General features: G+C 34.0%; 1 long non-coding RNA gene across 1 annotated transcript in view; it reads left to right on the forward strand.

The window, feature by feature from the left end:
• Positions 1–20460: 20460 nt before the first annotated feature.
• The window catches only part of LOC116960388, a 28115-nt gene continuing 23085 nt past the window's right edge, over positions 20461–25490 (forward strand). The window contains exon 1 of the long non-coding RNA XR_004406354.1: positions 20461–20613. This is a non-coding gene — a long non-coding RNA (uncharacterized LOC116960388). The remainder of the gene's footprint in view (positions 20614–25490) is intronic.

Here is a 25490-nt window from a genome sequence, read left to right on the forward strand (position 1 = left end):
AAAAGGGGTAAAAAACAATGTAAAGTACATAAAGAGGAGGAGATACTGTAGTTCACTTTAATTTTAATCAGGCTTAGCACTGAAGTTAACTTTAAACTTCCCAATATGTCAGAATTTTATTGCTGAATATTAAACATTAAACTTTTAGTTTATAATAGTTAACTATTAACAAGTAATCAATCAGCTAATTCATAACTTCTACTTGTCAGGTCTCTAATAGCTGTTGTGGTCCCAGTGGTGGCTAGAAGAACACTCGCTATTCCATTCAGTTAATAAAGTGGAAAATATCAAATATGTCAATTGTTCAGTATTCTAATATAATATAATAGAATGGCCAAATAGTGGTGATGCTGATGCTATCTTAAAATATTAAAGATAAATCTCTTTCGACTTTATAATATTTCCATAAATTCATAAGAAATAGAAATCATAAGTTGTAAAAAGTATGCAGCTGATAAATATTTTCAATGTTCTCTGCTATGCCTAGAAGTAATTATTAGTCTTAAAACATCTGTTTATGGAAAAAAAAATGAACCTAAATTAGATTATTTCCCTGTGAACAGTGCATAGACCATGATGGAAAAAGCTTTAACAAAATTAAAAATATACAGTTACTTAAAAAATATATAAAACCCCTTTCTATATATTTTTTTTATGTTTGCCTGAGATAATCAATAACTGGAAAGTAAATACAGAAAAATGGGCATGAATTTTATTTATTATGTAAAGCTGGGAATTCTGCAGGGACTTAGGAGGAAGGCACCACAATGTACCTATCTATTGTACATATTACTGTCCTCATTATCAAATTAACAGTTTATTTTGGAGTGCAATAACCCATCTGTATAACTCAAAAGGTATAAATCAGTAATAGGCTGAAGAGAAAACAAGACTTCAAGATGGCATTTGTCACATTATTCTGTATAAATTGCTTTTCTACTACTATCTTGAAAAGTTTCCAGCCAAAGGAAACTACAAAGAATAAACAAGCATCTGCCTTTTTCTGTCTATCCCTGTGGGATAAGTACCAGTTAAAACTACTGAAAAGGATGGCAATAAAATTCTAGTGGTTGTGATTCATTCAAGCTTATAACTTTCTTGGAAACCTCATGAAACTGCAATGTAGTAAACACATAACCACTTCTAACAAAGTTGGTTGCCAAAATAACTCAATCAAGACAGATTATGCAAAGTTATATGCAGGATGTCATAAGCAACATTAAATACTGTACCTACGGGAATTACTAGGCCCTTTACTATAGAAGTCAGTGTATTCTGGAAAAAAATGAAGTTGACTACAAGTCATGACATTTACCTGAAGTGACTAAAAACCAGCTAATCCTGATGACCGAGTAGATATGCTACCCTTAGAATGTGTTTTATTTATTATGCAACTTGCCAGGAATTTTAAAGGACTTGTAAACCCATACCCTAGTTAATCTTAAATTTTAGCTATCTATTTGTTCAGCTTAAGTTTGTCTGTGTATTTAGCTATTCTATCTTCCAGTCTTAGGTTTTATCTACAATTTTTTTTGGTTACGGTTGTTGTTTTTGATTGAGGTAAAAAAATCAGAAACTAATTGAAAGTTATAATACAAAAGATATGTAAAAGCACATGTTTATTTTAGGGCTAGAATCCTTTGGCCTTTGAACATGACTAAAAATCTTACACCGAAAAACATTACTGTTAAGTAATGAGCTAGAGTTTTTGAGAAAACAATAACAGGTTAAAGGAGTAGCACATCTGGGGAAAAGTTCCACTGACTAGTAAATCTCTAAGAGGCTGTTATAAAAGAGGGATATACTGCATGTCCATATTCAGAGTATATCATGACACTGGTGTAAATAGCTGTAAGTAGTCGTTCTGGTTGGAAGTTTCATTATGAGTTTACACTATCATAACATTCCCGGTGAATGAATGGTGCTATTTCAACAGTGCAGTGTTTTAACTCTTTCTGTGAACATTAAAGTTCAGCAACATGCAAAAAGGAAATCACAATGACTGCTATTCCATTTCACTATTTATTCAGACAGTGAAGTACATCAGCACAGAAAACCAAGCTTATCTCATGAAGATCTTTCTGATAGCACATACCTTTAATGAGCACAAGATATCTTTACTGGACACTATTTTACTAGATTGAGGATATGTTCTTTTGTTCAGTAATACCAGATGCAAACAGGTTCAGTTATTCAGATTCCATTTCAGGCATTCTGTCTATTTTAATCAATAAGAATTTTGTTCCTCTCTTGTAGAAGTATTATGTCCTATAAATAAGAAGCTGGCTCAGAGTGATATGTTTGGATGCAGACCACAGTTTGAAAATGTTAATGCAACACCGTTAGTGTTTGTTACATAGGAGAGTAGAATCTTTATGTGGCTGCACCCTCATTTTCACAGGTCAGAATCAACTCTGGAATAGAGTTAGAAATACTGTTGACATGACAAATACCCATTATCATGGTACTTCACCTGAACTGGTAACATTTTCAGAACATCTCGATTCACATTTGATGTTGCTATGAACCCAAACATGATTACACAGCAATCAAGTTCTTGAGCTCCTCAATGCACTGGAATTTTCAAACACCAATAGACTATAACATTAAATAATCTGAAAATCACTTTTCAGGTGTAATTTTATTGCAAAACAATTCTAACCTGAAATATGAAAATAACATCAGAAATAGTCACTTACTATTCGCAGCTGTGAATTCTTCTTCCCCATGATACCTGAAGATGAAAAACTCCTGGAGACAAACATGTTGAAGTGCATTATATAAACATGTTATCATAAATGTGTTCAAATGATTTATCTTCTCAAAGCCTATTGTGCATGGGTATCCACCTATAATTTTAAAATTTCTTTTTGGTAACTGATTTTTAATATTTACAGGTACATTGAGGTTGTCTAGAAAAATGTAACAATGCTTATCATGTGTTTAGTGAAAGAAAACTCAAAAGAAGTTATATCTCAAAGAATTAAATTGCATCTGAATCTGTACAGATGTCTCAGGATGTCTAGAAACCTTAAGCTAGGTTTAATCTTCACTGAATTTAGGAACTTGACTGAAGTAAATCAGAAGCATAGTTACTATAGGCTCCTGCTACATTGAATAACTAGAGATATGTTCTTTCACAGGCATTTCACCCTGAGAAAATGTCCACTATTTTATACTCTCTTTACCTAAAGTCTCAGATGTTGATGTTCTTATATTAAATTCCTTATGCTGGTGTGCTGTTTTGGGTATGAATGATCTCTCCTGAACACAAAGAACAGCCACAACTCCAGAATTTGGGAGTGAAAATGCAGCTTTTTCAGAGAACATAGCTTAAACTCTGAAAAATTATTATCTGAAAGGGAAAACACAAAGATATTCTCCTTATCATGGCAGTCCATCAAACAGTATAGGTTTTATTGATGTGTCTTTCTTCTTCAACATACTACACTGAAATCGGTAGAACTTTGTGTAGAGGAGAGAGCAGTTCTTTGTGAATAACAGTTGTGCAGTATAAATTACATATGTATGTAGCAAAAAGTTTGAAATGGCATACAGGCAAAAGTTATACAGGAGAAACACCCAGATTATTTAAGAAATATAAAGGTACTGCTTTTGCAGCTAGGAAATATCAATGTCTTTATATGTTTTCCCTCTTAGTAAGAATATTGTAAATATTATTCAATTACTTTTCATTTCAAAGAAAATTGAATTGTTCATTATTATATTTGAAAGTTACAGCTGAGATAAAGTTTAGAAACCACTCTGGAGCTTGGAATTTCCTGGGTTTTGACTGCTACATTCTCTCAAGCCTTAATATTGCACTAATGTCTTTCTCTTTTTTCTTTTTTTATTTCTGTTCTTCATTATACCTAAAGACTGTACACAAAGAACATTTAGGGAATAACTAAAAGAAACACACACACAAGGGAGCAAAAATCCACAGATTGTATTGATCCTGGCATTTTCCCATGTTCCAACCAAATGAACAAGACACAGGTGCAACCAGAAAGAGCAGGTGATCCAAACAAACTGTTATTGTGATGGGAATAAATATGATTTTTTGTCCATAATGTATTCATCTCAAGGCACATTTGTGCATCTGTTATGTATTTACCAGCAGTGTTGATTTCTGCCAGAAATCTTAAAAGAATGTAAATCTCTGAATTTATACACCTTAAAGTTATATTCAACAGCTTTCTTCTTTATGGTTTCCATGTCTGGAATCTTAAACCAATTAATCTAATAATACAACTAACATTCGGTAACATAAGCAAGTCATGTGCTTATAGACTCATTATTCAGCAAAAATAACATAGCGAGAGTTAGGAAGACATGCTGAGATTTTGGTATAAAAAGTATCACATTATATACAGGCATCTCTTCACTGATCTTTTACTTTCTATGTGGTTCTTTCCAGCATTATTTCCTTTTTATCAGCTTGTTAACCTGCTATTGAACCAACAGAGAGGTTTATCCAAACCAGTAAATACTGATTATTTTATGAACAACCATGTTATGAATAGGTAGGCATTTAGAAGTGTGCAAGAATTGAACCAGTATATTGAGCCAAGCAGGGAGATACCTTCTAAAACTTTTAATATAAAACAATATGAATGCTGTGAGAACAGAATTAACAGCGGAAAGGGCTGAGACTAGTGTGTTGTTGGTAAATAACGTCTTTAACCAGGCACATAATAGTGTGCAAGATGGACTAGTCTGATCTAGATGTGGATCTGGACTAGGCCAGACTAGACCTGGACTAGATGTGGACAAGGCCAGATCCTGTAAAGTATTTCTCATGTTCTCATCTTTATTCTGAGCACTGTTGACTCCTACATCTACAAAATTAAACTGAAATTTCATAAACAGAATATGAACTCCAGCTTCATTACAGTTTCTTGACTATAGCAATCACACCATCTCTAAAATTAACCACATGTGTTCTACCTTTGCTGTTCCTACTCTCACCACATTCTCTTAACATTTCCAGAGCCAGCAAAGCTGGGCTTTCTTTCCCATTCTCTCCTTCTGGGTCCAGAACTCTTGCATTTCTGATTGTTCATTTACTTCAGCAGGATGAATTAGAAATGCTAGGTGTTCACCCAATAGATTGGTGATTGAGGCACAATTCTGGGAAGTAAGAAAGACTGAAATCCCATACTATTCTCCTCAAATCCTTTTCAATCATTCTCAACATTAAACTATTAAGTAGGAAGTCATAGCTACTGTGGCCTCAGCAACCTCCTTCTTCATTAATCGACTCAACTATACCAAATGTACAACTTCAGTGTAGGAAATGTTTTCAGGCTCATGTAATTTCATGTGTATATAAATAAATTTTTTAAATTACATGCAGTCACTATAATTCTGAACACGTTTCAGGAATAAGCCTTGGACGGGAACCGTCAGGTGGTTGTGGCTACCCTGCTTAGAGACAAAGGCATGTATGGGTGTAAATTATTTAGTGTTAGTTGATCTTAGTGCCAGAAAACAGTCTTAAGCATCTTTGTTTAACTACTGTAAACATAGCCATATAGACAGAACACAATATTTGTGAACCAAACACACTGACCGCTTGCTATACGACATACTATTTAAACAACTTTATTTGTTTTCCCCTGAATATTTTAAAAATTATTCAGAACATATCACAGGTAACTTTCTTGTCAAATTTAGATCTTAGATGTTTAAAATCATTGTCACATTATAATAGCACCTGGATTATAAAACAGGATAAATGTCTGATCTTTGGCACTGCAATTCAATACCTAAATAGAGATTTTACCTAAGAAACTGCTTAAAATGATTGGTTTGGGGCTGATATTTTCTGCCTAAATTCTACTGTAGATAACTTTTAAAAGAATGGTTTTGGAAAACATGGTATATGGTTGTTAATCCTCTCCCAAGTGGCTTAAATGTTATTCCTTTATCCAGAGTTTTAAGTGTCTTTATATTCTTCCTTATCTTATCTAGAATAGGAATTAGTGTTTATTAGAGTGGCACTCTGACTACATCGACATTGTTAAATAAAAGTGACAGGAACATTGTCTATAAGGGGGTAGTTGATACAAACCTTAAAAAGGTGCCAGGGAACATAATCACAATTAACCACTAGAAAATTCTGGTACACTGTTTGAAAATTTGCACAGGCCATTTTATTTACTAGTATACTGGCATAGACATAGTCACACAGTTCTCTCAGGAATATCTGTCACATGCATCTAACTTCACATGTCTCATAACAAGAAGGGTTATTTTTCAACTGTGAAACAGGAGAGAGAGAGATGTTAAGTAGTGTGTACCAGTTTTTTAGCAAGTGCTGCCATCTCTCTCCTTCCTCCTGACCTGATAGACCTGATGCCACGGACACAGATGATCAATGAACTCAGGTGTGCTCTGGTATCATACAAAGCTGTGCTACCTAAGTGTGTGTAGGAGGGAATCTTGTTCTTTGGTAGTGACAGAAGTAGTAATATCTCCCTCAAAAGATTTGGTAGCTCCCATACCATTTTTCAGCCATAGCAGAGATGCATACTGGTAGGAGTTACAGATATATAGATTCCTATCAGAAATAAACAAATGGAATAAACAATAACTTACCTTTCTACTGTTTATTGCTTCTTCCTGAGTAAGATGTCTGGTTACAGAGGAAATTTCAATAGATTCTTTTCTGCAGAAGATAGAAAATATCTGTAATCGAATGGAGCTCTTAAAAGTTTGAAGCATTTTAGCTGTGAGAGTACAACTCTCTGAAACCACTAGCAACTTCTTCTGACACTTTTTAACTAAAATCAGCTCAAACATCTTCTTAAATTTTACAAAAATTAGCTTCAGGGAGAGACCTGGTGCACCCAGTTTTAAACTGAAGTGATTTTTTTATGTCTGAGATAAACCACTGAAAATCAGGGTTTATGTCAGATTTGCTGGCACAAATAGAGAAGCTGCTATATAGCAACACTGAATAAGTTTGCTTTTATTTCCTTCTATTCTAGATATAAGAGATCAGCTTCCCAACACATGCAAATTGGTCACTGAAATCAATAAAAGATTTAGAAATTTACAACATTACTGACAAGCATATATCTATCTGTATAAGGCCAGACATGTAGACCAGACAAAGCTCCTACTTAAATTCCTTGCAGGCTGTTGAACTACTTCAGATTTTCAGTGCCATAGTTCAGAATATAGATTGCAAACTAAATTATATAAGGGCTTAAATAGAGAGAAGATTTAATATTTGTCTCTCAAGGGTGACCTTTGAACTTAAACTTTTACTGGAAGTGTGACCTGCTTCTATGTTATTTGAGCATTTTGTGGGACTTCTACACTTTTTCCCACTACTTATTGTCATGTAATTGTCTGTTTCATGACTCTAACCCAACAGTATTTTCTCCACTGGCTCAGATAGACAGATAGAGAATTGTACCAAACATAGTCCACTTGCTTAAATAAGCAACTTTAATGTGAGGCATTCCATCAAAATGCAGATATCAAAAATGGATCAGATCAATCATGTTTATTTTTCCCTGATGATTGCAGGTATTATAAATTGATTAGTTTGGGTCTAGATATTTCAATTGCCAGTCTTAGGTGAAATGAAGTCCACCATAAGCATTCAGAGTTAATAGTCAAAGAAAGGCGAGATTTCACATAAAGGTGAAACAAATATACAGTGTCTAGTCTCAGTATAAGGCTGTCATAAGAGCTAGAAACAAAAATCTAAGAACAGGGAAGCAATGACATATTAGCTAAAGATACTGAATATATATTTGATACAAACACTGTCAAAGGTTTTTGGTTTGTCTTTCCTCCCCAACCTTCCCACAGCCCCCCCCCCCCCCCACCACTAAATCACATCAAGTTTTAAGGGAGAGGAGTGAAGGAAGACTGCAGATAAACTTACGCAAGTTTCTAAGGAACCCATGCCATACAATGCATGTCTTACAATGATTTGTGTTTCCAAAAAGATGACAAATGGACAGTGATGGCACATGTCACACACTGCTCAAAGACTAGAGTTTAAAACTGTGCTTAATGTGAAGTGAATATAGGTCAGGGGTAGCTTAAGAACGGTCTTGAAAATGAAAGTTAAAAGATGGTATTTAATGTGATAGAAAGGGCAAGACTCACAGGGATCTAAAAATTTCTGGTGACACAAAGTTATGAGAGCCTGAACAGATGTTCTAGTTTTGCAGAGAGATACCACAGATCATGAATCAGAGCCACTGTTCAAGAAGAATCTGCAAATTTAGATATATTCCGGAAGTTAATTGAAGATATTACCTAACTCACAAGCAGGATAGTGAAGTTGCTCGTAAAGGTAGAGGTGAAAGAAGACTGTGAGGGGGAAAATGTGCTATTAAAGAGGTAGGCTCACAGTATTTGCTCAGAGGGACTATAGTTTGGAGATAAGAAATAGAGCGATAAGAAGGGGGAGAGGAGGAGAGCGACAAACATATGATCAGTACAGTGGAAGAAAGCATAGTCAATATTCTAAAATATTCTCTGCAGAAAGTGTTCTCTCATAAAATCTAAGACTTAGTAGCAGTGCTCCATTATGACAGCCAGTAGGGAGGAAAAAAAAAATCATCTGAGCTACTGCATAAGTCATTAAAAGTAGATGAATCACACATTATAAATGCCAGTGAAGGTAGCCTAGATAATAATCTCATGTGAGAATCTCCATACTGTAGTTGTCTAAAGATAGAGGATATAACTCTATCAAGTATCAAAAGTGAGAAGAGGAACAGGGCTGCAACATAGCTCTGTAGGAATCCCACAAAAAGTTATAGTGGTGATATCTGTGTTTCCCCAGACAAAGTTATGAAGTAATGACTGGGTAGGCAGGAGGAAAACTGGTGGAAGACAGAATATGTAAACTGAGATAAACTAAGACTTCTTCTTGGTATCTTTCCTTGAATTCTTTAAATTCCTGGAAGAAGAGCACCACTGACTGGAGGAGGTTGATCATGAATCAGACACAACTGGCTTATAGCACCACTTCTGTAGTTTGCAGAGTAAGCCAAGATGAGAGGCTGAGAGATGGATTTTTTTCATCCTTAACAAAAAAAATGTTGGAAGAGGATCTTATGGCTATCCATAACTACCTAATGAGAAAGTATAAAGAGAACAGCCAAATTCAACAGTGCACAGAACGAAGTCATGAAGAAAGTTAGAACACAATAAATTCTGTCCCTGAAAGAAAACCAAATAAATGTGGTGTGTGGGCACACACTGGAACAGGATGCGCAGAGGGGCTGTGGTGTCTTATCCTTGGAGATATTCAGAACTCAGCTGGACACAGCCCTGAGCAACCTGCTACACCTGGATGTGCATTCAGTGAGGCACTGGACAAAAGACTTCCATAGGTCCTGGAAAACTCTACAATAATTCACAATTCTAAGAAAAGACAAGAGATTTTTTTTTTTTTTTAAGACCAAAAAACTTGAAGACTGCTTATATTATGAAGGACAGGCAAAAAGGGTGAGAGATTAACTGAAGAGTATGGGCAAACGAAAAACATGGTCATGAAGAAGATGAAAAGATTTTCTTCAATTTCAACAGTTTGAAAGGCTATTAATTTTATCTTACTAGACTCATGAAAATTAAATAGAATCATTCTAGTGCTAAACAAAAACTTTAGATATATTTTTTTTCAGTTTTAGCCCAAATTATTACACAGGCTAACCTGGTTTATTGTTGATTTCTTTTTAAAATGAATAAATACAGAAGAATTCACTTATAGCTGAAATACATTACTTACAAATAACCATTAAGCTTGTGACAAGACTACACCACTGTCTTTAGGTCCATTACTCTAGGAAAACTTCATCTGTAAATTATCTGTTTTCCTATCTGTAGAAGGGAAACGGTGAAAAAAGCTTGCTTTATAGTCACTGAGCTCTTCAGATACTGAGAACTGTTGCTGTTAATACTGTGAATTCTGAGAGACAATAAAGACAAATGTGCTAATCTCCATTGTTCTTTTTTTTTTTTTTCTCTCAAATAGCTGAAACTCCTTCGTCTATCTCCCACAGGCATCTGTGTATGTTGAATCCTAAAGGAGATACTTCATGTCCTTTGGGTTAGTCATTTCTGCAGATTTATTTGATGTATGCAATGGTTTACAAGCTCTTCAGAAAAGCATTTGCTAGAAGCAGCAACTGCAAGTCTGAAATGGAAATTGCAGAGGCAGCAGGCAATACAAACAGGAAAGCACAGGGGAAAACATACCCAGGGTTCAGTCATGTGCCCACTAGAACTTCCAGGTCTTAAATGGTTAGAGAAGCAAGTAAAGAAAACAGGTATTTTAAAAGAATTCTTATAAACTTATTATGATGCCCTGGGTTGAATGAGCTGTGTTTTTGGTTTTTTTTTTATGATTACTCAATTTAAACAGGACCTACTATACAAACAGAATTATTATTATTTTTTAAATTAATCCAGTTAAAAAAAAATGTGTTTGCAGTGGCCCTTTGAATTGCCAGCCAAACATTACTGTATTTGAAAAAAAACATAAAGATATTATGGTCATTTGCTTATGATTGTTATGCCCTATTCCATTTTATATATGGGTTCTATGATTTATTGACATCCCAGTATAAATGATTCTTTATTTTCTATTCATCCTAACCTTGGTCAAATAATACCACCGTACTTCTCTTCACAATATTTTCCTAATATCTCAGCTCATTTAATTCTATTGATCCACTGAAGAGTATAATGGCAATGAAACTGGAATTAATAGCACCTCCCTTCTCCAGTGCTAAGAGCTTTCCTATTTAGTCTGTGGACCATCACACAAAATCATAAAAGTAGACAAAAAAGCAGACTGACCTTTATCAGCTACTATTGTGTTGCAAAATTCAGTAAAGCCCAGAACATCATTTTCAGTTTTATGGCACTGTTTTCTTAAATAATAAGGGGAATGGGGGGGAGGAACTGACCCCTGTTCAGCATTTACTTAAGCAGAATTGGCATTAATAGAGTATTCTGTCAAAAATTCAAGTCCAGGAAAATGTATGGCTTTGTCCGCAGCAGCAGCTATCTTAGTAGATTGCACTGTCACTGCTTCACACAAAGAGCATTGCAACACCATTAGTGGACATAAATAATGCACAAGCTCTTATGCAGTACTCAGCTAAGTGCATGGAAACCTTGGGCTCCTGTTGTCAGAAATTCAATGGATTAGTACCTAGATTTATTTTAAGTCTGTAAAGCACTTTGTTCTTGACAGCGTTCAAAGTAGAAAGAGTGCTATCCTGAATGTGCATCTTAATACTGTCATTCTTGTCTTGTAAGAATAGATGAAATATGGGATGCAATACTTCTTTTTAATATTTAAAAGTTTTCACTGAGTGGACGCAGTACACACATATCCACACAGATATATATATATGTGTGTTTATAGATATATTTATAAGAACACAGAAACCCATAGTTACCTTACTGATCTGGAAACGCAGAAGACAGATATGCAATGTAATTTTAGTAAGGAAGAGTACCATCACAATTTGAGATTATGAAAATCAGTACTGATAAACAAATATATTATTGTTATTACCTGTTTTTCTTTGTAAATGAGATGTGCCCTCTGACAGATTCCTATATAAATATCACATTTACAGTTCCATTACAACACAAAGTACTTAGCTTCTACAATGAGCATTACTGAGAAGAGATCCTATGGTTAACTGAGATTATCATGAACATTTTCATCAGATTACTAATATTGACAACTCAGTAAAGCCTTACTTACAACATATCAAATAGAATAGTGTTATTGTACAAGTTTACTAAAAAATGTGAACTTCCTAGTTTAAAGCGAAGCAAAACAAAACACACAAAAAGCCCCTGAACTTTTCAAAACCATCATTTAAAAGCATGTGAAATATGTTTAAGAAATCGCTTCACAGCAATAGAGACTGTGGGGTCTATTTGCCTCTAGATGTTCTGGGGAGTTAAGCATGATAATCCCCCATGCATTGAGAGGATAACAGGACCCTTTGTGTAGATTAAAAGCAGTTTTCTATTGATATAGGGGTGGTAATGCAAGAACAGCAATATCTCATGTGAAGGTCAATCTTTCACAATGCCACTAAGACATAAAATCTTCGTTTGAAATAATAACAGTTACCTTTTCTCTTTGCCTGCATGGTCCATGAATTTCCACACAATTCACTGAACTAGCAGTCAATGAACTATTCATTATTGAACCCAGTGATTTAAAAGTCACAATATGTACATCATTAAGGCCTATTTGAAAAAAAATGTCAAATTCCAGAAAACTTGGCAGGATTTGAAAAATGTTAAAAGCATATTGCAGTATCTACACAATAATCTTTGAAACATTCAATCAGAATTGCTTTGTTGCCAACTTTTTGATATCTGTAACAAACAGCACACTCATCCAAGGGGAAATTACTTGTTTATCTCCTTAACTACTGGAAGATATATAAGCTTGTCTAGTTAACATGCAAAGTTCTCCACCAAGTCTGAAGGTATTTCAGTTTGTACAGCCTCATGTTCTACTAATTGTAACAGATTTTCTGTTAAAGCTGTTCCCCACGCCATCTATACTCACAAAAGAAAGCTGGAAGGAAGGAAGGGAGGGAGAGAAGATAGAAAATAAAAAGAAAAGAAAAGAAAAAAAAGAAAAGAAAAGAAAAGAAAAGAAAAGAAAAGAAAAGAAAAGAAAAGAAAAGAAAAGAAAAGAAAAGAAAAGAAAAGAAAAGAAAAGAAAAGAAAAGAAAAGAAAAGAAAAGAAAAGAAAAGAAAAGAAAAGAAAAGAAAAGAAAAGAAAAGAAAAGAAAAGAAAAGAAAAGAAAAGAAAAGAAAAGAAAAGAAGAAAGAAAGAAAGAAAGAAAGAAAGAAAGAAAGAAAGAAAGAAAGAAAGAAAGAAAGAAAGAAAGAAAGAAAGAAAGAAAGAAAGAAAGAAAGAAAGAAGAAAGAAAGAAAGAAAGAAAGAAAGAAAGAAAGAAAGAAAGAAAGAAAGAAAGAAAGAAAGAAAGAAAGAAAGAAAGAAAGAAAGAAAGAAAGAAAGAAAGAAAGAAAGAAAGAAAGAAAGAAAGAAAGAAAGAAAGAAAGAAAGAAAGAAAGAAAGAAAGAAAGAAAGAAAGAAAGAAAGAAAGAAAGAAAGAAAGAAAGAAAGAAAGAAAGAAAGAAAGAAAGAAAGAAAGAAAGAAAGAAAGAAAGAAAGAAAGAAAGAAAGAAAGAAAGAAAGAAAGAAAGAAAGAAAGAAAGAAAGAAAGAAAGAAAGAAAGAAAGAAAGAAAGAAAGAAAGAAAGAAAGAAAGAAAGAAAGAAAGAAAGAAAGAAAGAAAGAAAGAAAGAAATTACTATTAAAGTGTAAAATAGTCATTTGGCTTTAGTTATTTTTTAATATATATTCTTTAAACACTTTAGCATGAAGCCTTAATATATAGAAACTTATAGCAGACATATGCACTTAAAACGCCGTCTGTGCTCATCAAACAGTACCACAGATACCAAGCAGCGATTAAAATTGCAGCCCAAGATCAATAGGTGGCGCTTTTCCCCTTTCTGAGTTCCCTTAGCCCCTACTCATGGAAAAACTGTTTTCCTAAGTATTTTTGAAGAACTTACGTTACTTTTTAGAAACTTGCATCCCTTATGAAAAACGGGAAATTTTGATCAGTTCATAGACCTTTTTTTGCAGTGCTATAGGAGAGCTGACAACTTACACCAGAGCTGCACAAATCATGTAATTAATTAATGGTGCAGTTCATATTTTCCAATATTAGTGAAAAACTTCATCTTAATCCCCTGGCTAGTATAGTTTTTAATTGATTTTTTTTTTTTTTTAATTAGAAAGAGGTCTCATTTTCAAAGAAAATTGCCTTTTATGATTAGAGTTTTTAAACATTTATATGAAAACCATCTATTATTGGAACTATTTGTCTACATATTTATAATTCTTGATACAAAAAATGACTAATATAAAGCTTTTATTCCATTCTTCTTACCCAATTAAAAAAATAAACTTTCCAAATATTATTTATAATATTAAAATTACATTTGAATATGTCAAAATACTGTATGTTGGTTAACTATATATTAATTTTAATGTAGCATGAAACAAATATTGAAACAAAAGTTTCTAACTCTATGGTTGAAATTCTGGTACAGCTGTGAAACCTATTTTTACATCAGTTTTTGAAAGATTTCTTCTTGGTTTCTGTAAGAGGGGAATGTGGCGTCTTTTTTCTTGAGAATAGAGTTATTTAAAGCCCTGCCTTACATATGCAAAAAGGACAGAGTACATACTGATCTACACATATACACATGTGCACACAAGGGCACATTGTATATTCATATACAGAATCCTGTTATACCCAAAGTAGGGTTAATTTAAAAGCAAAGAGATAATTGATTAGCAGTGCAAGACATTTAGTAATGCTGGAAGGCAAAGTTTCTTATCTGGTTTCTGTTATCAATATCTTAAAATGAAAATATTTCAAGAGCAAAATTATGATATCATGATAAGAAGTTTCAGCCGTAACTAAGAATTTTGCATTGATTAATAACTGGAGTTGGAAGGTAAGAACATATTCCCTTTTAAGAGAGAGACTCTGTTTTCAGGGAGGTCATGCCACATCATGGAAAGCACAAAGGTGAATATCAAGTGGTTTGTAATGTTATTATGTTAGAGTAGTGGATGTCAGTATCTTCATTCTGTGTTGTTGCTCTGTACACCACATGCTTGAAGTAAATTACCAGATTAAAAAAGGAATTAATCTTAATGTTTTACAGATTCTTGTAAATTAAGATTTTTTACAGAATGATAAAATGACCTGAGAATAATGTAAAAGTTCAATTATGGTTGGTATGTTTATAAACTATAAAAATATAAAATATATCACAGAATCACAGAACAGTTGATGTTGGAAGGGGCTTCTGGAGGTCATCTTGTCTAATCACCCTGGTCAAGCAGGACCATCTAGAGTCAGTTACCAAGGACTGTGTCCAGGTGGCTTTTGAGCATCTCCAAGGATGGAGACTCCACAACCTCCCTGTGCAACCTGTAATTATCTATAAAGTAAGACTTTTCAGCTAGTTAGCCAAACAACTGCAAATGCGATATTAGATTTGAAACTGGCTTCCTAAAATTATTATTGTAAAAGTTTCTTGCCCAGTTTATAAACCAGAAGTAGTATTCCTACCTTTCATGTAACTCTTGTCACCCATCCAACTAAATAACCTTTGTCCTGTTTGAATCCATAGCATCTCTATATTCTCTTTTGGCAGCCTGTGAAGGTGAAAGGAATATGTGATACAAATCTAATGAGACTTTTTCAGCCACCAACCTGGCACCCTCCAACATTGCAGGATTGTGACAGGAAACTGTTTCAGTAAAGGAAAAATGATTAGTGGTGACTTGAAAGTAGAGACACTGACATGGGACAAAAAGAAAAGAGAAAGAGAATGTGGAGACAGGCATTCTGAGGTAGAGCAGTGAGAGACCTTGCCAGAGACATCAGTAGGCCCACTATTCATTTGAATTTAATACTTCTTGTCTAATAGCAGACACAACTTATTCTTTTTTTTTTTTTTTTTTCTTCATATACATTGATTCAATAAACCATACACATGGGAGTTCAAGTTATGCGCATGCAGCTACATAAGTATTTGTGGAAAAAGGATTGTAACTGGTACCCTCAATTATCAACACTGATTCTGCAGGACTAACTCCCATTGCTCTTATATGCTGTTTAGCTAAATTTGGAACCAGTCTAAACTCTACTGCAACCGGAAGCTTATTAAAACTTAGGCTATCACATTCAATAGAATATAATGGCTGAAGAGAAAGGAGCTAGAACAAAATCTAAGACTGCTATGTCTTATTTAAATGTGAGTTTGCATAATTTTGTCTTGTGTTTAAACCTTATACTGCTTTAGGGTTGGATAATAAAGGAGGTTGGTCAGATTCACATTTTTAATTGCCAGTCATTGAACAGTTTTTATTTTCATGCACTTAGACATTACAAGCATGAGAACAAATATAAACAGACAGATACATAGGTCTTATTGTTTCTTAACATGTTCACCCTGTAGCATATAGATAAACTTAGGACTTTTGAAAATATTGTATTCATTAAGGTGAAATACTATTTTTTTTAAAAAAACAGGTGTATTAGGGATTTTTTTTTTTGAGTGTGAACATTTTCATTGATTAAAGCTCCCACTAAGAGGTATTTCTTAAGAACTACATATTTGGCCAAATATAACTACAACATGCCACTAAAATCTAGAGAAACCAATATAAAAGTCATACATGTACTTGCTAAATATCTACACAAAAGGAATTGTCATTTAGAGGTGGAAGTTTTGCTTTATCTCTTTTAAAATATATAATTATTTCTTATGAATATGTATGTTTACAGTATACTTCATAATATACTGTAATTTACCAGGCAAATTATTACCGCTTCACTATACTTAGCGTAATAGCAAAGATTAACTATGTGTTTGTGGATATATTTTCCAAGAGTTTCAGAATTTTATCCTTGCCATTCACTTTTATATTGCAGCAGCTGGGTGTCTGAAACTTCATGAAATACTTTCATGTTAACATATCCATTTTTTTAGGTTGGATTTTCCTAGGTATAAATTTAAATCTTAACTTAGAATTAAAGTTGATCAAAATTTTGTTATTTAAAACACTTATTTTTAAATAGTTCTCAGAGTATTATTTTTCAAAAAAATACATATATATAAATGCATTTAGATATATATTTTATATATTTTTTAGATGTTATAAAAATAGAATACCATGTGATCCTGACTCAGAAATGATGCCTGGAAATTAAGGGAAGAAGCGCATATAGTTTATTCCAGAATTCAACAAGCTGATAACTGAACCCTGAACATAGAAAAATGCATCCCTATAGAATTCTATTTCAATTAAAAAGTATCCCTTAAAAAAAATTGTTCCGTTTACTTGACACCTGTCAAAAAACTTAGATGACAGGCATCGTTTCTCAAACTATTCCACCTACTAGGATCCAATCAATCTGTCCAATTTACCATTCATAATTTGCATAGTATACTGACTGCTTAAATCCATATTTTATCTTGTATTTTCTCATCATCAACTTTCAGTAATCATCAAAAATTTAAATAAGAATTTTATCATTCCTTTGATGCCATTGGTGCATGAAAAAAAAAAAAGGGGGGGGAAATCTGAGATTCGAATTTTTCATGCCAGTTTTAGACATTTTTTAGCAAAAAGGGAGAGCAAATCAACATTATCTGACTGTATTTTTAAAGTACAGGATAACAAATTTGAAGTTCTTTGAGGAACCACAGAAATAAGAAGGAGGGTAGTCTCATTCAAATCTTCATTTTCTTTTTTCATGAGGGATTTCTGTTGACTTCTTATGTAGATGTCTAGCTGTAGGGGCTGGAAGATTTTGAAAACATGGATACACCTCTAACTCATTTATTACTCAATTGGTTGTTAATTTAAAGAGAGTCAAAGAAATTGTGAGAGCTATTATAAGTACTGAGATCTGAGAACAGATCCGTTTTTGCCATGCATTTTTTGTACTTGTAACATTCACTTATCTTAGCCGTTATGTCTTCATTCTCACCACTAGCCTGTCTGTATACCATATAGAGATTTCATAAGTCTGTTGTTTGTTAGGATGTGCTTGTGTATCTGCATGTTGTAGGACACTATAAACCAGTATATACATGATTTGGAATTAAAAAAAAAACAGTCCAGAAATATAAATCTATGAAAGTGCTGGAATTTGATAGTTCATATTCCTGGTCTAAGTAATTTCTCCCTAGTATAATTTTGCATATTTGTCCTCCAGGGTATATCCTTAAAAGAATTTCAGTTTGACTTTAGATATCTATGTAGTAATAGTCTGTCTATATCTGTCTAAAATAAATTTATTTTAAACAAAACCAAACCTAAATAAATAAATAAATAAATATTAATTAACCCAACAAAAAAGTAAGCTGCCAGAATCTTCTACACCTTAATCCAAAACCTAATACTTCAACTTTGTTTTAAAACCCGTCTTAGGTCATTTGTTACATTAACATTGTCTATGGAGACATTTGACCATCTGGTATCTAAAATTTGCATTTCTGTCCCAAACTACTATACATTTCCATGTAACTAAAACCCAGTCTGACAGACACTCACAGTGAATCAAGTTCTATAAGAAATTACTAGAGTAGCTATATCATTAAAATATCTTATGATTTTTCCAAGATCAACAGAGTCCATTTCACTAAAAAATGAGAACTACATTTCCTTTCCAAGGGTAAATGCGCATATAAAGCACCTCAGTAGTCAACAGAAAGATAAACATTTCAGAAAACTTTAGCAGTCATATGGCAGGCAGTATTGGCTACCAATTACACACAGTTTGAAGACCATGGTAAATTCTGTGATAAATCTGTTACTACCACCAGTGCAGAGTTATGTTCCTATCTGTTGTGGTTTGGGCCTGATCAGCAACCAACCACCGCAGCTAATCACCCTCCCTTCCCCTTCCCCACCTGGGAATGGGGGAGGGGATTAGAGGGGTGAAGGGAGACTCGCAGGCTGAGATAAGAACAGTTTAATAATGGCAATAAAACAAGAACAATAATGATGATAGGGGGAAAACAAAAAGAAATATATAAACAGGTAATGTACAGCGTAATTGCTCACCACCCGCTAACCAATATCCAGCCCGTTCCTGGCCAGCGACCCTGAGATACCAAGATCCCACAATCGCAATCCCGGAAGTGAGAGAGCTCCTTCCCAACCACCCCTCCTCTATATAGTGAGCATGACGTGCCATGATATGGAATATTTCATTGGCCAATTTGGGTCTGGTGTTCTGTCCATGCTCCCTCCCTGTTTCTTGTGCACGGGCAGGACATGGGGAGTCAGAGAGTCCTTGAAGTCTGGGTAGCAGCTGAAAACACCAGTGTGCTATCAGCATTCTTCTCATACCAAACCCAAAGCTAAATCCAAAACACAGCACTCATCTAGTCCCTGAAAAGGAATATTAACTCTATTTCAGCCCAAACCAAGACACTATCTCTGCTCTTTTCTGTTGATTAGAACCATAGCTCAGCAACCCCTTTCAGATTTTTAGACTAATTTAATCCTCATTTAGTTGTTATTGGAAAATCTGCAGGTATGAGCTTTGCTAACCTACTTCAGCTTTCTGCATCTTATTTTTCTGTTGTATTTCTACTGCAAAACTAGATATATAAACAAGCATAGTCCAAAAAGTTAGAGAACCTTTGAAACTATCTTTTGATAACCTTTATATGCAATAAATCCTCCTATCCTCTTCACGGTTTGTCTTTAAGCAGAAAATCACTATATATTTTGTCAGAGAGGTTAATAAAGCTAATATAACAACCTAATGTAAAATATAACCATACTGATTTAAGACACATGATTAGAAATTTGATGTCACAAACTTTAGTCATCAGTGTAACATTTATGATTCAATACCCCTATTGTGTTTGCAGAATTATCTTCTCATCCTGTGTTAGAATCTAAGATGAATGTGTATATTAGAACCTCCTGTATTCACACTGCATAAGTATGCAAGAGCATTTTTAATAAAATTCTTTATATCACCTTTCATTCCATTCTATTACTTTCACATGTATTATACCTAAGCGGAGATCACCTATAGAGATTGAACCTGAAACCTTTAATATGAAGTTTCTTCCATTTGAAATAAAGAAGCTCGATCTGCCAATAACTCTTGCAGATCATATTCTTGTGGTCAAGACATTCAATACAATGAATACAACATAGATACCCAGTGTAAAAGCAAGACCATGTGGCTATCTGGAGCATTAGATTTTAGTTACTTCAGGCATCTGTCTTTCAGCACTGACTGAACAAATGAGTAGTACTGTTATAGGTACAGCCGAAAAAGTTGGTTTGTTCAGTCATAAGTTTAATTCATGATGATGATGCCCTGTTGTGGATCCTATTATTGTTTTACAAATGGAGGGGAAAAAAAAAAAAAAAAAAAAAAAAAAAAAAAGAAGAAAAATTCTCTGTATCTTGTGGTATATTTATATTTCTGTATTGTATTGGGTGTAGGAGTCCAGATCTTGGCAATGGGTGGCTGCAGGAGCCTCTGTGAGCTGGTTCCAGATGGTTCCAACTAATTCAAACAGACCCACTGCAGGGCACAGCTGAGCCCCTCAGCCAAAATGGTGGCACCTCAGGGAAAACATATTTAAGAAAAGGCAAAAAGTGCTGCACAGCAGAGTGCAGAGTTAGGAAAAATAGTGTGAGAAAGAGCCCTGCAAACACCAAGTTCAAACAAGAAAGAGAGGAGGAGGTGTTCTATGAGCTGGAGCAGAAACTCCCTTGCAGCCTGTGGGAGAGACCACAATGGAACCAGTTCATCCTGAAAGACTACAATGTACAGAAGGGCACACACTGGAGCAGGGAAAAACATGAGGAGGAAGGAGCAGCAGAGAGGAACTGTTATGGACTGACCACAGCCCCCATTCCCCATCATCCTGTGTCACTCCAGAGAGTGAGGAGGTCAAGGGATCAGGAATGAAGGAGTGAGGTTGAGCCTGGAAGAAAGGGGCAAAGCCAAAGGTATGTTTAAGTTTTCTCTTTGTCTTTCACCACTCAACTCTCTTTTTAAAAAATGAGCAGAAATTCAAATTAATTTTCCCCAAGTCAAGTCTGTTTGCCTTTGACAGCAATTGGTAAGTGATCCCTAGTCTTTATCTTGACCTATGAGCTTTTCCATCTTATTTCCTCCCCCTTTCCTGTTGAGGAGGAGGAGTAAGACAACAGCTGGGTGTCCATCTGACAGCTGGCCAAGGTCAACACACCATGTGTGTATATAAACACACCATTTTAGGTACACTACTAATAATTTATTTTTAAAACAAGCAAGCAAACAAACAAACAAACAAACAAACAAAATAATTGTTTTCTCCAAGATAATACCATTTTACTTAATGACAAAAGCTCACTGGAATTATGTTATTGTTGTTTTGTTTTGTTTTGTTGTAAGACCGAACTGAACTATTACTATTAAACTAAAATTCTGCAGAAATATCTTGATGATCCTACAGACTTTCTTACACTGTTCTAATGAATGGTGTCTTTCAATCGGAAAAGAAAGATTTGAGGATGGTTTTCCCTACATAAATTTGAAACTTAAATATATCTGTTAGAGTTAAAATGAGATATTTGAGCCAGACTCCCAAGTAGACCAGTATAACTCTCTAGACTTGAATAGAACAGAACTCATTTGTTCTAGATGGGGCCTGACACAAAGTATCTATTTCTAGTTCAAGCTTACCAACTTCACTTTTTTAGAAATTAAAGAATGGAAAGGATAAACATTTCAAAAGTAACTATTACCCTACTAATGGAACAACAACAAAAACTTTACTAAGTCAGGTCAAGTGCAATGAATAATATGATTTAAGTCAAAGTAGCACTAAAAATCAAAATATACCTTAGTATGAACAGTAGTTTGGTTAATAACTAACAAATTAGAATATTGGGATGTAAAGAATGACATTCATTCTTTGAAAATATTCACCACATGGGTGTTCACGTAAAAATGAACGTCGATTTACTGACTATGAATTAATTAAATTATGCTTGAAAATCCACAGCACTGTAATTGCCAATCTAGTTCGCTGCATGACTTTCTCAGTATTACAATACAAAGCGTTCATCCACAGCAGGTAAAATTGTTCTCACAACTTTTTCAGTTACTGAAGCTTCCTATTTTACATTGTTTTGCTCAGGAATCTATCACATCAATTTTGGTTTTTATCTTTCTTACAAGAACTGATGAACCAATGTTTCTTTTAGGATAACAGTAACAGTTAATATATAGTAATGTCTGTACTGATTTTTTCCAGCTGATCTTCAATTAGTACTACTCTCCAATTTAACTTTAGAACTGTAGACTTCTAGAAAGCGAAACAGAACAGAGATAGAAAACAGCAGTAAAGTCAGGCATATTAGTTGCAAGGCTCATAATGCTGTGTCTGTCATGCACAAATACATCTTTTGTTTTTTTTCCTGAAAATATGAAGACAAAGCTAAAAGGTGTTAGGACAGTGTCTTGGTCGTGTTCTAGGTAAAATGACTGTAAAAGTGTTATTTCTGTTTGTGACAAGGAAGGCAAACACTGAAACCATGGTGGGAAATAGACAGCTACTTGTTAGTTTAGTTCTTCAACACCAGAAGTTTGTGAACACAATCCAGGAGTTGGAACTGTGAGACTAACTGCTAGACTGAGTTCAGAAAGATGGTCCCTAGATTCTGGCCTTGTCCCTAAGAGTGTTTTTTTTCTTAGGGTTTTTTTCTTCATCTTAAAATAAGAAACAATTGTCACAGAAAATAAGTACTGATGAGAGAATTTCAAAGTACAACTCTTCTTCCCTGTGTTCAGATTCATCCCATTCATTATTGCCACCCTATACAAAAGCCTGCCTGTGCTGGATATAGAGAAAGGTAAATGCAATTATGCTCCTGAATTCTGGGAGACTGTGTCTTGCTTCCATATGTGCCTTCCTGAGCCAACAGGCCAAAAGACAATTTCTTAAAAGAACAGGAGAGTGCATTCCTTTCCTTTTTGTTTCCCTCCTCCTCTATGGCATTTGTGTACTACTCTAAAAGAGGAAGTTGGAAAAAATCTTCCTTGACAGACAGGCTTTGTACTCAGAAACTCAGGTAAATATTCTGATCACCGAGCTTTTATATGAATATGAGGACTGATCTCTTTCTTCTGACCTCTTTAATAAAAGCAACTATGCTTTCACCATTTAGTAAGACCCATTCTATTTAACTGCACATGGAGTTTCTTGTAAGAAGCCCTAGTAGCTGAAGTGCTTCTGATTAGATGCAAAAATTACTAGTTTCTGAAATCTGATGGGATTTCATCATCATGTGTGCATAAACTACAAACTCTCAAAAGAAGTACCAGCTCTGTACACTTAGTTTTCAGATTTGTATCTTTCAACTCTAGGTTTTCAGCTGAAGGACCTAATCCAAGTAATCTAAATCCTTTCTTAGATCTGGCCATGTTTTTGCACAATATACTGTTAAGCACTTTTGTGCAGTTAGGGCTAAACTTGCCAGCCTATATGTCTTGAAACTTCGTAAAGTCAGAGTTCAAACTGAAATAATGCCCATCCTCAATTTCCCTTTTTTTGGCAGGCCACTTATATGATTCTGGGATCAACACAAAGTGCTGGCTGACAGCCAAAGAACAATCAATCAAACTGCCAGTTCTGATAACTAATATAACAGTAGAGATCTAGAGGAGTTGAGGTGTAATTGCACAGAGAGTTATCAGGAGTAAATACAGGCGTCTACACTAAAGACACTGAAGTTAACTGAGTCATTCTAACTTCTCCTTACAGTCAATGAAAAGCTTGCATATTTAATGTAAAATGCATCTTATACTTATGCATACATATTAAATGAGTCAGAAAAGTGACTGTGAAAAAGTCTATTTCTCTCTGGTTTAGACAATTGCCACCATCTATACCTGACCAGAATAAGCTCCCAAAATGGCTTTGTCAAATCAATTGATAATTAAAAAGTCCCATATTTTGACATAGACAACCTGTTTACTACCAAGTCAGTTATCTTCTTTTTGCAGGAAAGCAACAGATAGAATGGCTGTGATGCAGTTCCGAACTGACCTAAACTAGTAAGAATTCTCTGATCCTTCTCAGCATTAAGTCTTTGAATAGCACAGAGATTCCAAAGGTCTTTATGTGACCTTAACTCTTGACATTTTTTCTTCACTCCATGTTTCAGTGCCAATACCTCTGAACACAATATTTTCTTCATCTAGTAACATACTTCACAAAAAATCATGAATAATCAAGAATTATCTATGATGTTAAAATAAGAAAGTAGTTTCTGAAAGGGTGAATTCATGGTTTTTGTGAATACCTTCCACTGTTCCTCAGGAAGCATATCAGTCCTAGGAGTTGGAAGATAACTGGAGACTGGTTTCTAGGTTTATTAAAATATTCATCATTCTCCATCACAGATTAGATCAGGAAAATAGAAAAAAAAAATATTTGCAGATTTTTAAAGCTATTTTACACATGAAAAATATTATTATTTTATTATTATTGAAAACACAAAATTAATAGTTTTGCCACATGTCTTTAGTCAAAAAAAGTTAAAATAAAATGTTAAATAAAATATCTCTGGCACAAACAAACATTTGTATGTGTTTTCCATAAAAAACAAAGCAATTCTGTTCTCTGAAAATTATAGTAGTCTTAATCTAGTTATGGTTGAAATGAATATGAAAATACAAATATATTAAAATATTTTGCTATGATATATATATTGTAAATTAATTGCTTAAAATCACTCCAAAGCATGTCTTCTTAAATTAAATAATTTACAAGTCTTCTCAATGTTCTAAATAAAAACATGTAATTCTTATTCCATATTCACATAAATAGTCTGCATAATTGTTCTTTTAGCATGGTTACTGCATTGGTTGATTTGACTATTATTAAATATGTATGAATTTCCTGCTATTCCCTAAGGGTCTCAGAAACAAGATGAATCTCAAGAGACTGGTTTAAAGTTTAAATTTAAAGAAGAAAATCCTTACAGATCTAAGCTTCTTTGAATCTATTTTCAATTGTTAAAGTCTAATTTTCACCTCAAGCAAATATTTAATAAATAATTTTTACTTGAAGATTTACAAGCAGTGCCAAGATTAAGGAAACTATTTGTGTATTTTTTTTCAAGGTTTTAGACAGTTCTACATCCACCCAAACAATAAGTAGAACATGATTGATCTTAACCATATGGACTTTTTCCAACATTATTCACACTGATGAACTAAAATTTTCCAATCCAACTGACCAAGTAACTAAGTTTCAACATTAGTATTGGAAAATGCAATTCTTATAACACTGTCCTCCAGAAATTGCTGATATCCTAGCTAGCTGCAGGTAAAAACTTAAAATAGCTATCAATAATAACATTTAAATAACACAAGTAGTATTTTATTCATTCTGATAAGGAGTTAATAATTTGTTATTCATGAAAGGATCTTGTGAACTACAGTACAGGTACTGTCATTGATGGACTTGACTCTGTCACTATTACAAATGGTGAGTTTATACAGAAGTCAATGGTTTTGCAAGTATAACATCCTGTTGAAAGAATCATGTATTTTTTTAAGTCTGATAACCTTCAGTATACAGTATATATGTGTTATTATATTATTTCCTCATGCATTCTCAAGAGTGCCTTAATGTAGTTTTAAATACTGTTCATGCTGAAGCCACAACTGCATATGTATATAACTTTTTCCTTCTACAGTTTATAGGATTATATAATTGATAACAACACTATGTAGAATTTCCTGGGAACATTAAAATGGCTCCTGATAATTTCTTAACAAAGACCTAATCTTCCACTCTTCGAGTACACTGTAGGCGTATGATGTAGAGTGG

The sequence above is a fragment of the Tyto alba genome, unplaced genomic scaffold (assembly GCF_018691265.1).
Source record: "Tyto alba isolate M040663 unplaced genomic scaffold, T.alba_DEE_v4.0 Super-Scaffold_45, whole genome shotgun sequence".
In the NCBI taxonomy this organism is placed as follows: Eukaryota; Metazoa; Chordata; class Aves; order Strigiformes; family Tytonidae; genus Tyto; species Tyto alba.